Source organism: Coenobita brevimanus, chromosome 6 (genome assembly GCF_032717465.1).
Source record: "Coenobita brevimanus isolate Jiangsu-jjx chromosome 6, ASM3271746v2, whole genome shotgun sequence".
NCBI lineage: Eukaryota > Metazoa > Arthropoda > Malacostraca > Decapoda > Coenobitidae > Coenobita > Coenobita brevimanus.
The window spans coordinates 55,001,218-55,012,205 of NC_136959.1; positions in this window are offsets into that span (position 1 = coordinate 55,001,218).

Below are 10,988 nucleotides of genomic sequence, written 5' to 3' on the forward strand. Positions count from 1 at the left end.
GAGTGTAAAATGGATGGAGAGTAAGAAATTGTTTTGGAAGGAGGTAAAGAAAGTAAGACAGTGTGAAAGGGGTATAGTAGGGGAGTGAAAGATGGGAATAATAGATTGTTGGTGGAGAAGAGAGAGAAATTGAGATGGAAGGAGCACTTTGAGGATTTGTCGAATGTAGAGAGTGAGAGCAGTGCAAGTATAAGTGGTTGGGGAATAGCTTGGTGAAGAAGAGATGAGAGGAGGGAGGAAGAGATCAGTAGGGCGGAAATAATGGAAGCAACGAAGAAGATCAAGATGGGAAAGGCCCCAGGAATTGATGGAGTGTGTGGTGAAATGCTGAAGTATGGGGATGAGATTTTTGTGGAGTGGATGTGGAAGTTGTGTAGACTGGCTTGGGAAGAGGGAAGGGTTCCAGAGAACTGGAAATCAGGTATAATTGTTCCTTTATACAAGGGAAAAGGGGAGAGAATGTGGTAACCATAGGGGTATTTGCCCTCTTAGAGTGACTGGAAAGATATATAGCAGAATACTCATTGATAGGGTTAGGCATATAACAGATGAGCTAGTTGGAGAAGAACAAGGGGGATTTAGGAAAGGAAAAGAGGGTGTAGATCAGATATTTGTTCTAAGATGTTTATCGGAGAAGTATCTAGAGAAGGGAAAGAAAGTGTATGCTGCCTTCATGGACTTGGAGAAAGCTTAAGACAGAATAGATAGGCAAGGTATGTGGAAGGTATTAAGAATATATGGAGTGGAGGGTAAATTTTTGAGTGCCGGGAAGAGTATGTAAGAAGGAGCTAGGGCTACGGTGCGAGTGGATGGTGAGCTGAGTTCTTTGATCTAAATGTGGGACTGAAACAGGGATGTGTGATGTCCCATGGCTGTTTAATATATACATGGATGGGGTTGTAAAGGAGGTGCAAAGTAGGGCAGTGGATGTGGGGGTGGCTCTAATGAATAAGGGTGGGATGTGGAAGATTCCGGTGTTGCTGTTTGCTGATGATACAGTATTGTTGAGGGAAGATGAAAGGGAGTTGCAAGGTTTGGTGGATGAATTTGGGACTGTGTAGGAAGAGGAATCTGAAAGTTAATGTAAACAAGAGTAAAGTTATGGTGCTTGAGAGGAATGAAGTCACATAATGCACAGTGAGGTTGGATGGTGAGGATATTGGGAACGTGAGTGCATTCAAGTAACTGGGTAGTGTGATGAGTAAGGATGGAACTTTTGGGGAAGAAGTGCTTGAAAGGGTACAACAGGGAAGGTTGTTGGTTCACTGAAAGCAGTGACGAGAAACAGGGAGGTGAGTATGGAAGTTATGAAGTCACTGCATGATAGTACTGTGATCTCTACTCTGACGTATGGGAGCGAGGCATGGACCTTGCTAGAAGGGAACAAGCCAAGAGTGAGAGCATGGAAATGAGTTATTTGAGAGAAGCATGTGGAGTGACATGGAGGGACAGGTTGACGAATGAAGTGAAGGAACGCTGTGGGGTGGATATGAATGTAATTGATAAAATTAGAAATACATTGAGGTGGTTTGGACATGTGGAGAGAATGGAGAATGAAAGACTGACTAGGAGGGTGTATGTAGGTGAAGTGGAGGGAGGGAGAGGGAGGGGAAGGCCGAAGATGAGGTGAAGGGATGGAGTTGAGAGGTATATGAGGGAGGGGGGGAGTGAGTTGGGGGGAGGTTAGTCAAATGGTGGGTGACAGAGCGACTTGGAGGCGTTTTGTCTGCGGCCACCCTTTGCGGGATAGGGCCTCGGGCTATAGATAGATCAATAGCAAAAGTCTTCACAGTGATCTTTCCATTCTTTATATTAAATTTGTTCAGCTTTTCTTTTTGTTTTCATAAATCTGGCCGGACTCCCAAAACAATGCAACAGAAAATAGAGCAAATCACAGAGGGCTGAAAATTAAGGGACTATCGTATCGTATACTTGGTAAATGGTAACATTCACTTCAAAATCAACTAAAACATGCACAGGAAAAATAGTGACACTCTGGACCTCCCATTAACTGATGAAAATTATGACAGACTTTCATAACACCCAGATTTTACGGAAATAACGTTTGTTACTTCAGATAGCATAAATGATTTATGGCACCCAAATTCTGCAAAAATTACGTGATGCTAAGAAGCACCAAGTTAAGTTTTGTTAACGTAGGCGATGGCGTCCACCAGAGGACAATGTGTCGATTCGGATCCGAAACATTCGCTCCCTCATCGTTCCGGTTAGTTAGGTAAGGTTAGATTAAATTAGGCTAGGCTGAACTTGGTTAGATTAGGCTAGGTTATGTTGTATTAGGTTAGGTTAGGTTATACTATATTAGGCCGGTAAAAACGAACGATTAGTGATGGACTGACTTTGGAGCCTAACAACCTTGAAGTCCGATATGGCGAGTGACTGCTTGCCACGCTTTGCGAGTACAACTGATGGGGTTGTATAGCTGTTACCTTCAAAATTACGCATTGCCGCAAATTTTTACAGCTTTCACATTGATCATTACGTTAGTGTATTAAAAAAAAAAACACACAAGTTACATCCATGGGAGGTCTCCTGCAGTCACACACACACACACACACACACACACACACACACACACACACAAATGTTTGCGGATGATGCAAAAATACAAAGGAAAATTACTAATACAGATTCTTGCAAAGAGCTGCAAGAGGAATTAAGCAACCTGCATGAATTGTGCAATAAATGGAAAATGGAATATAATGTGGACGTGTCATGTAATTAAGTTTGGTAAAAGTGAGAAAAGTCCAGACTGGGATTATAAGTTAGGAAGATCAACCCTACACATATAAGGGAGAAGGGCATAGGAGTGATATCAATAACAGACTAATAAGTTAGGAAGATCAACCCTACACATAAGGAAGGGAGACGGGCATAGGAGTGATATCAATAACAAACTATCTCCAGCTGACCACATCAGTGTGAAGGTACGTAACATGTATACACTGCTTGCTAATATGAGCATAGCATTCACATATATATATATATATATGAAGACATACTGAGAAAGATAATATCATTCATCAGACCAACCCTGGAGTATGCATCAGTAGTCTGGAATCCTCATCTCAAAAAACACATAGGTAAGACTGAAAAAGTACCGTACAAACGGCAGCTGCAAGATGGGTACCAAGCTTAAGGGATCTAAGCTACGAAGAAAGACTAAAAAAGCTGAATCTACCAACACTACGGGACAGAAGTAAAAGAGGAGACATGATTATGCTATATAAATGCATGTCAGGGAAAGAAAAAATAGAGAAATATATAACCTATGGGCTATGGAGAAGCATCAGCAAGAGGACACTGAAAAAAAAAAAAAAAAAAAAAACATAAAAAGTGAGGCGATAAAGACGTTGGGAAATTCAGAGTCCCAAATAGGGCATCTGATCAGTGGATGCACTACCGAATGAAATAGTGTGCCAAAACTATTCATAAATTTAAGGATATGTATGATAAAAATGGCTTAATACACAGGACAGTAAGAGCCTGACCTCATTCCTGTAAAGATACAATTAGGTAGGTAGGAACAAGGGCCACAGACCTACCCTGACAAACCTACCGGTACGGCAATTTTGATTAAATCTAATTTAAAGCAATGGCTAGGTCCATGCCAAGTCAGCAATGACCCAAACCTAACCTAAACTACCCGGTACTGTAACTTAACGTAACTATAATACCGAAAAATATAAGGCAAACATTACTCTTCCTTAGGGTCCTTCAGTAAACACCAAAATTTTGCAATAAACAAATACGTAAAATGTCGACACTCGAAAATAATGGTACATTTTCACCGTTACAACAAACTTTCACACATTATTAAAACCTGTTTTTCCTACAGTTTGTAGTTTGAGCCATACGATTCTGGGCACCTATTTCCGTCGGAAACCCAATTGTAGGGGTCTGGCTGCAGATTGACTGTGAAATTCAAACACCCGTTCTGGCATCAGTTTCCGATGGGATGAAGATATTATTGTCCTGCTTGTATCTTTACAGGAGACAGTACGGCATCCACCCAATGTACTCGTAAACAAATACGGACTTATGAAATTACTTGATTCGCGGCAACGTTTACGGAAGAACAGGTGCCTAGGACTGCATGCGCTGCAATGCAGACCTCTTTGAGTTTGCCAGCATGAGCTTGAGTAAGCCTAAACGTATATAAATACCAAAGCAGCTTAATTTGATTTTCGGGAAATGACTAGAACCTTGATACTACCGAAATCAGAATCATTCAGATCATATGAACACACACACAGGATAACACTACCTAAATACAGACACGTAACTAATACCTTACCTGATGTAGGGACTCCCCCAAAATTACGAGTTGACGAAACTTCAGCCGGTCAGTAAGTGCTCACAATGAATATCTGTATCACGAAGCAAAGCATTTCATACTCAAAATAAAAAGTATTACCGCTGCAGTGTTTTTATTCCTCGCACTTCTCCTCGAAAGGATGTCTTTTTTGACGCCATATTCGTTCTATAATCACTAGGACCACTGATACCCCACCACAGCACGTTAACAACAAATCAGTAGAAGTCTGGGATAGGCACAACATTCAGAAAGTTGCAGTCTTACAATATGCCAAATTTAGTCCTGTCAGCTCAAGTAGGTATAGTGAAATTTAGGAAATTACTGTGCTCACCTTCCTCAACCTTTCTAGTCAGCTGGCGCCTGGTATTATGACGTCTCCGCCTGGACGCGTTCAAGTAAAATAAAAATTATTTAGAAAAAAAAAAAAAACTTCTGAAGAAAATTATGAATAGATAAAATAACTTGATAATTTTAATATGATAATTACCAATAATTATTTATAGAAAAACGTAAGCTTTCATCCAACAATATGCTACCTCATAAATTTAACTATTTACGACAGGGTCGCTTCATTTCCAAATTTCCTGTTAGAATGAAGTATTGGCAGGCTCCTTTGTTATTTTTTTTTATAGATGCACGTATATAGGGGGCTTTTTTTTAATGTATGTTAAAAAAAAAAAATGTTCGTAAATAGGGTGTTCCAATATTTTACTTTATACTATAGCCTATCTTAAATTTTGCAGAATATGAAATGATTTAATTTAATCGCCGAGCTCTGTTTTGCTCATCTATATCATATTTTAACGGATGTCTCCTGTGTGATGAAAATAAAGATTTGTGATCGCATCTACCGTCGCTGTCGCATGGTCTTGTTCATAGGTCTTGTTACTATCGAACGCGCCATGATTTCCGAACGCTCTTAACGCACGATGCTATTTTGGCGCAAATTTTGTCTAATGCCCGTTTTAGTTTGTACTACGAAGTATATTATAATCAATGCAGGGTCTGGGGGCGATGCGTTCCCCAGTTAGGACGCCAACAATTAGGTTTCCACTGCTATTTAAGGTTTTTAAATTGCAGACATTTGAGTTTGTTTGGTGTGCTGACGTCATATCCAGTCGGCGGCATCGGCAGTAAACACTAAACACGTTGTCGGAGCCGATCAGACTGCAAAGTAGATACCTCTCTCTATGGAGGCTTCTTTCGAATCTGTACTGACGGTTCATACTCCCCTCCTGCCTCCTACGCCTCAGCAGTGTACTTTGGCTGGACCCTACCTGGACCCCACTCTGTCCTCACTACAGAACTACATGCCATCCTCCAAGCACTGACTTTTGTAAAACGCCATTTGCCATCCCAACCAGTAGTGCTTTACACGGACTCCCAGTCATCTTTATACCTCCTCCTCTCCAGTCGGCCATCCTCCCATGTGCGACTAGTCCGTGCACTTCATTCCCTCCTTGTCTTTTTTGCCAACCCCGCCCCCCTGGACTGTGCACCTTCAGTGGGTCCCTTCGCAGGTTGGCAGTCGCGACAATGAAACTGGACTACGCAGCTCTGCAAGCCCTCTACTTTCAACATTACACTCATCTAGATCCTGATCCCGCTCCTCTCCGCTGCCGTACCCGACAAGCCTGCAGATCTCTTTGGGAACAGTCCCTCTTCCTTGATATAGATGCAACCTCTCTAGGACTCATCTGTGCTGATGCTGCAATTCACCCCTGGGTCCACCATCCCTGCCGCCAACTGGACGTGTCCCTTACCCGTCTGCGCATTGGCCATCCTATGGCCACCTACACCGTCTAGGTGTTATAAAATCTCCGTGGTGTCCCTTGTGTCCCCATACCGAAGAGACTGGTAAGCATTTCCTCTTGTGGTGTCCCAGATTTCACTCCCACCGGGTGGCCCTCCAAGACCACTTGGCTATCCCCGCCTCTCCCTCCCTCTCCTACTTAGTGGTGGCTCTGGTGACCCTGATACACGTCTACAAGTTATGCGCCTGCTGTGTGGATTCTTGCGATCGTCGGGGCAGCTCACTCGCCTGTGACCTAAGACCCTGCACCATCGACTGAGGAAGGGCAGTGGGTCGTGTCCTCGACCGTGGCCCTTTATACCCAGAAGAAGAAGGTATACCGAATTTCGTTTGTTCTCCCAGTATTTTTTGATCGAAAATCTATTTTGAATTACCTGTGATGTATCTGATATTAAATTAGTTTCTTTAAGAGTGAGACTGTATAAAAAAAAAAAAAAAAAAAAAACGGATCACTGGGTCAGTCGTCATATTTTACGTTTTTTATTTTTTATTTTTCATTAAGGCCTACTGTTGGGTGAGGCGATGAGAAACAGCCATTCAAGACTGATATTCACAAATTTACGATCAACAAAAAGTTACTACATGACAGTATTGTGATACCAACTCTAACGTACGGAAGTGAAGCTTGGACATTGTTGGAAGGACACAAGTCAAGAGTGAGAGCCGTGGAAATGAGTTATTTAAGAGGAGCCTGTGGAGTCACGTGGAGAGACAGGCTGACGAATGAGGATATAAAGGAGCGTTGTGGTGTGGATGTGGATGTGATAGGAAGCGTTATGAGGAACACACTGAGGTGGTTTGGCCATGTGGAGAGCATGGAGGGTGAAAGACTGACGAAGAGAGTGTATGTGAGTGAGGTGGAGGGGGGAAGAGGGAGGGGGAGGCCGATGATGAGATGGAGGGATGGGGTGGAGAGGTATATGAGAGAGGGGGGTGTGAGTTGGGAGCAGGGCAGTGAAATGGCGGGGAACAGGGCGACTTGGAGGCGATTTGTTTGTGGCCACCCCAAACAGGATTGAGGCGTCTGGCAATAGATAGATTGATAGACGATCAACAACCTCTCATATGGATTTGTTTTTGCGGAAAGGGCCAGGGAGAGCATCTTTCCACATCTCTTACTCTGCAGGAAGAACAAGGAAGGAACATTTCAGAAGCTTCCTTTGCATGTCTCCTGTTCTTCCAGCACATTAAAGTCAGAGTTGCGAGAGGGGAGTGATCAGAAGGCTGCGAATGCAGGCCTAATAACTGTGAAGGAAAAGAATATCACGCCTGCATAGGTTTTAATCTGTACTGAATCATTGTTTGACATTAATCAGAATCAATAGTATGCTCTGCCTACTTTGTGAACGGATCATGAAGACTGGCTTCGAATGGTTAAATAAAATACTGCTGAATAAAATCGTCTGCAGTTAGTGAAAATAAAATATCCAAGGGCGCCTTCTTTATTTCAATCTTATTACAAGACAATTTTATTCAGTTTAGGGGAGCCCCACAGTAGTGAAGGGGTTAATGAAGTCTCTCCTAAACTAAATCAGATTGTCTGGTAGTGGCAAGAAAATAAACATCATCATTCAGAAGTAAATCAGGTCACCAGCAGCCAATTTTATTCAATTTAAAAGAGCTTCATTGTAGTGATAAGGTTAATGAAGGCTATTATACCTAACCTTTCCATTTTGAAGTATGTTTTTAAGATGCATAAAATCGTTTGGTGTAAAAAGAAAATGCAGTATAAAAGACTGCACCCAAAAAGCCTGAGGGTGTTCATTCTTGCTCCTATCAGACAATTTTTTTTTTTTTTTTTTTTTTCAGAATAGAGGAGCACAATGGTACTGAAGTGTTGTTAATGAGAGTTATATCTAACCCCGTAAGTTCAAAAAGTCTCTCCTAAGCTGAAGATAATCGCCAGATGATAAGAATTAAAGTAATATAAACGTCTGGTAGTCAAAAGTTAACCCACTCTTTCCCAACCGAGGTAGGTATAACTGAATCTAGTGTCGGTTCGTTTTCGTCGGATGGAACTTGACTACTCTTTCAACTTTAATACTTTGTCTCGGTTGCATGATAATTGATGTGCCTTTGTTAAGAAGTAGGAGTAAACCTCTTTGGTTATTAACCATATCCACCGTCCGATCTAACTACACTTGGCCATCAACTAATCTGAAAGGATTTAGCCATGTTTGTCAGATGAAAACACACCGATTAGACTACCTCTATATAATTAACCTTACTTAACCTAACTTATATATATATATATATATATATATATATATATATATATATATATACTGTATATATATATATATATATATATATATACTGTATATACCCTCTTTATCCTGTTGGCCTAAAACTATCTTAAACCTAGCCTAATATAGGTCTGTCTTACCTAACCAAACGAAAACTTTTCTAATCCCAATCTGCCCTGTAAAAGTCTAGTATAACCACTGCTCTAGCGACCGTCGCACTGTTTTATGGATTTTGAAATTAAAACAGGCTTAATTAACCTCCCGAGTACAGCCGTCGCCTAAACGCCAAGGGCCTCGCCCTTCTGATCGTATCATCACACCTACATCATCGTGGGACAGACTGGCGCCTGTGATAGTTTCTCGACCTCAGAGAGTGACGGGGAAGGGCATAAACAACCCCACGCATGTGAAACGAACGTGGATGGCAGTACCTGCGGTGCAGTGGCGCAAACGGCACCATGTGTCGCGAATGGTACAGGATCCGGCAAACGCCAACGCGCGGAGGAAGACAGCCATACATCAGCTGCTGAGCATGAAATGGAATTTGGTGAACTGGAGCAAAATCGTGATGCCAGAGTGAAGCTGAATTTTGTCCCGGACTGTGAGCTTTCTCTCTCGCAAAAAGCCAGGTGGACTGTTTCTGTAGCAAAACAGTTTCCTGAATTTGGGGTACTGTTCAAGGAAGGTAAGACACGTCCATATGTGACAGTGAGAAGTGGCCATGCTGTGGATTCTCTGAATAGTGATGGATTTAATGGCGTTGTTTTGGAAGCTGTTACCAACCGTCCCCAGAACAGGATTATTATTCATAATGTTCCTGTCTACTGGGCGGTGGAGGATCTTGAAGCTCCAGAAAATGTCCTGGGCATGAATAGAAGATTGGAAGAGGGGGAGATTCCAGAGACAGTATCCATCAGGCCACTGGTATACAGACGGGTTGCACGCTATGTTTCGGAGTCTACCCTCTGCTACCGCTGCAGCAGGTGGGGAGATCTGGCATGGAAGCGTAGTGCGACTTACAGGTGTAGCTTCTGTGCTGGGAGGCGCAAAGGTGGCATCTGTCTAGAAAAAATTAAGAGGCGAACACTTCAAACCCAAGTATTGCAACTGTGGAGACGAACACAATACTCATTCGTCCCTGTGTCCCCAGACACCACGGACGACCCCGGCACCACATAACACTGCAGCTTAAGCCCAAGTAGCACAGCCACCACTGTCGGCACAGACCAATGTTTGGGAGGCCCGTGCAGGCCTCGAATTTCCCACAATTGGAAAAAAAACACACACACACACAACTGTACCTGTTCACAGTCAGCCACCAGTACGCCCTGTTGAATCCTGGGCAAGTCAGCCTCCAGATGGCGATTCCTGTCAGCACGACACCAATCTACGGGATGTCACTAGGGATCTCCATTCGGCAGTGCAGGACCTATCCCGGAGACTTCAGCGAGTTGAGCAGTGTTTGCAGCAACAGGAGGACTACTTTGTCAAGTCTGGCATAGAAAGCGGGGATTCTGCAGCTGCTCGCGACACGTCTGAGGCTTCCGGTTCTCCAGGTCATAGCGGCGGAGAGGAGCCTTCGGATGGACAACGAGCGCAGGGGGGCTTGTGCAAGGGTAGAAAGGGCAGCTTTTCGTGCCCAGGTTGAAAAGCCTGTTCAATGAAGCTTGATGACATGAGCAAAGACCTGACAGGAATGACAAAGAAGCTGGATCAGTTAATGAAGAATTTGAAGTCCAGTGGTTAGCTCCACTTACACCTTTCAGAAGTGGAATGTAAATGGCTTACGGGCTCATTTTTCCGACCTACACTTTTACATTACAGTACATAAACCAGACTAGGTCGCCTTGCAGGAGGTAGGCCGTCATGTGCTCCACCTCAGAGGTTACTGTGTTCCTATTACTCTGAGCACATCTCATGGTTAATCAATTAAATTTTGTTACTTTCCATTCTCCGTAAACACAATGAATTTGTACCGAAGTTCTAGAAAGCACTATACTTAGATGTATCCGGTGGTTACACAGTTTCTGTTCTTCAATCTAACGTTTCTCGGCAACATTCACTATGTTACTCAGTACTATACATATTTTGTTTGTATATGTACATCATAGTCTCACAGCCTACTTCTTCCACAACCTAGCCATAGACGCTAACAAATATACCACTCAAGCCAATGTAAAAAGAAAACACTAGTGTTTACCACTGAAAGACTTGTTTAAAATAAACAAATAATTAAAAGTAGTGAAGTTGAGACAGACAGACAGACAGAGGGGGGGGGGGGAGTAGCGATGACTATCACTCACCAACTCATACGACGCACTGATAAGGCTGTGCGATGTCATCATCTTAGGCTGTGGGAAGTGCTGCCATTCTGTACTTCTTTACTGCTCTGATGCTACTTCTCTCTCCTGTATGTAATATAACCCTATTAGCCAATTTACCTTTCGTGGCATATATTGTAATATTTGCAAAGGGGAGTGTGGTTACACCCACGAGTTTATAACCACTGACTGTATAAAACTGGATTTGGTGAAGGAGGTGTGACAAGATCCACCACCTTCTTTTGTTGTATAAGTTTTTTTTTTTTTTT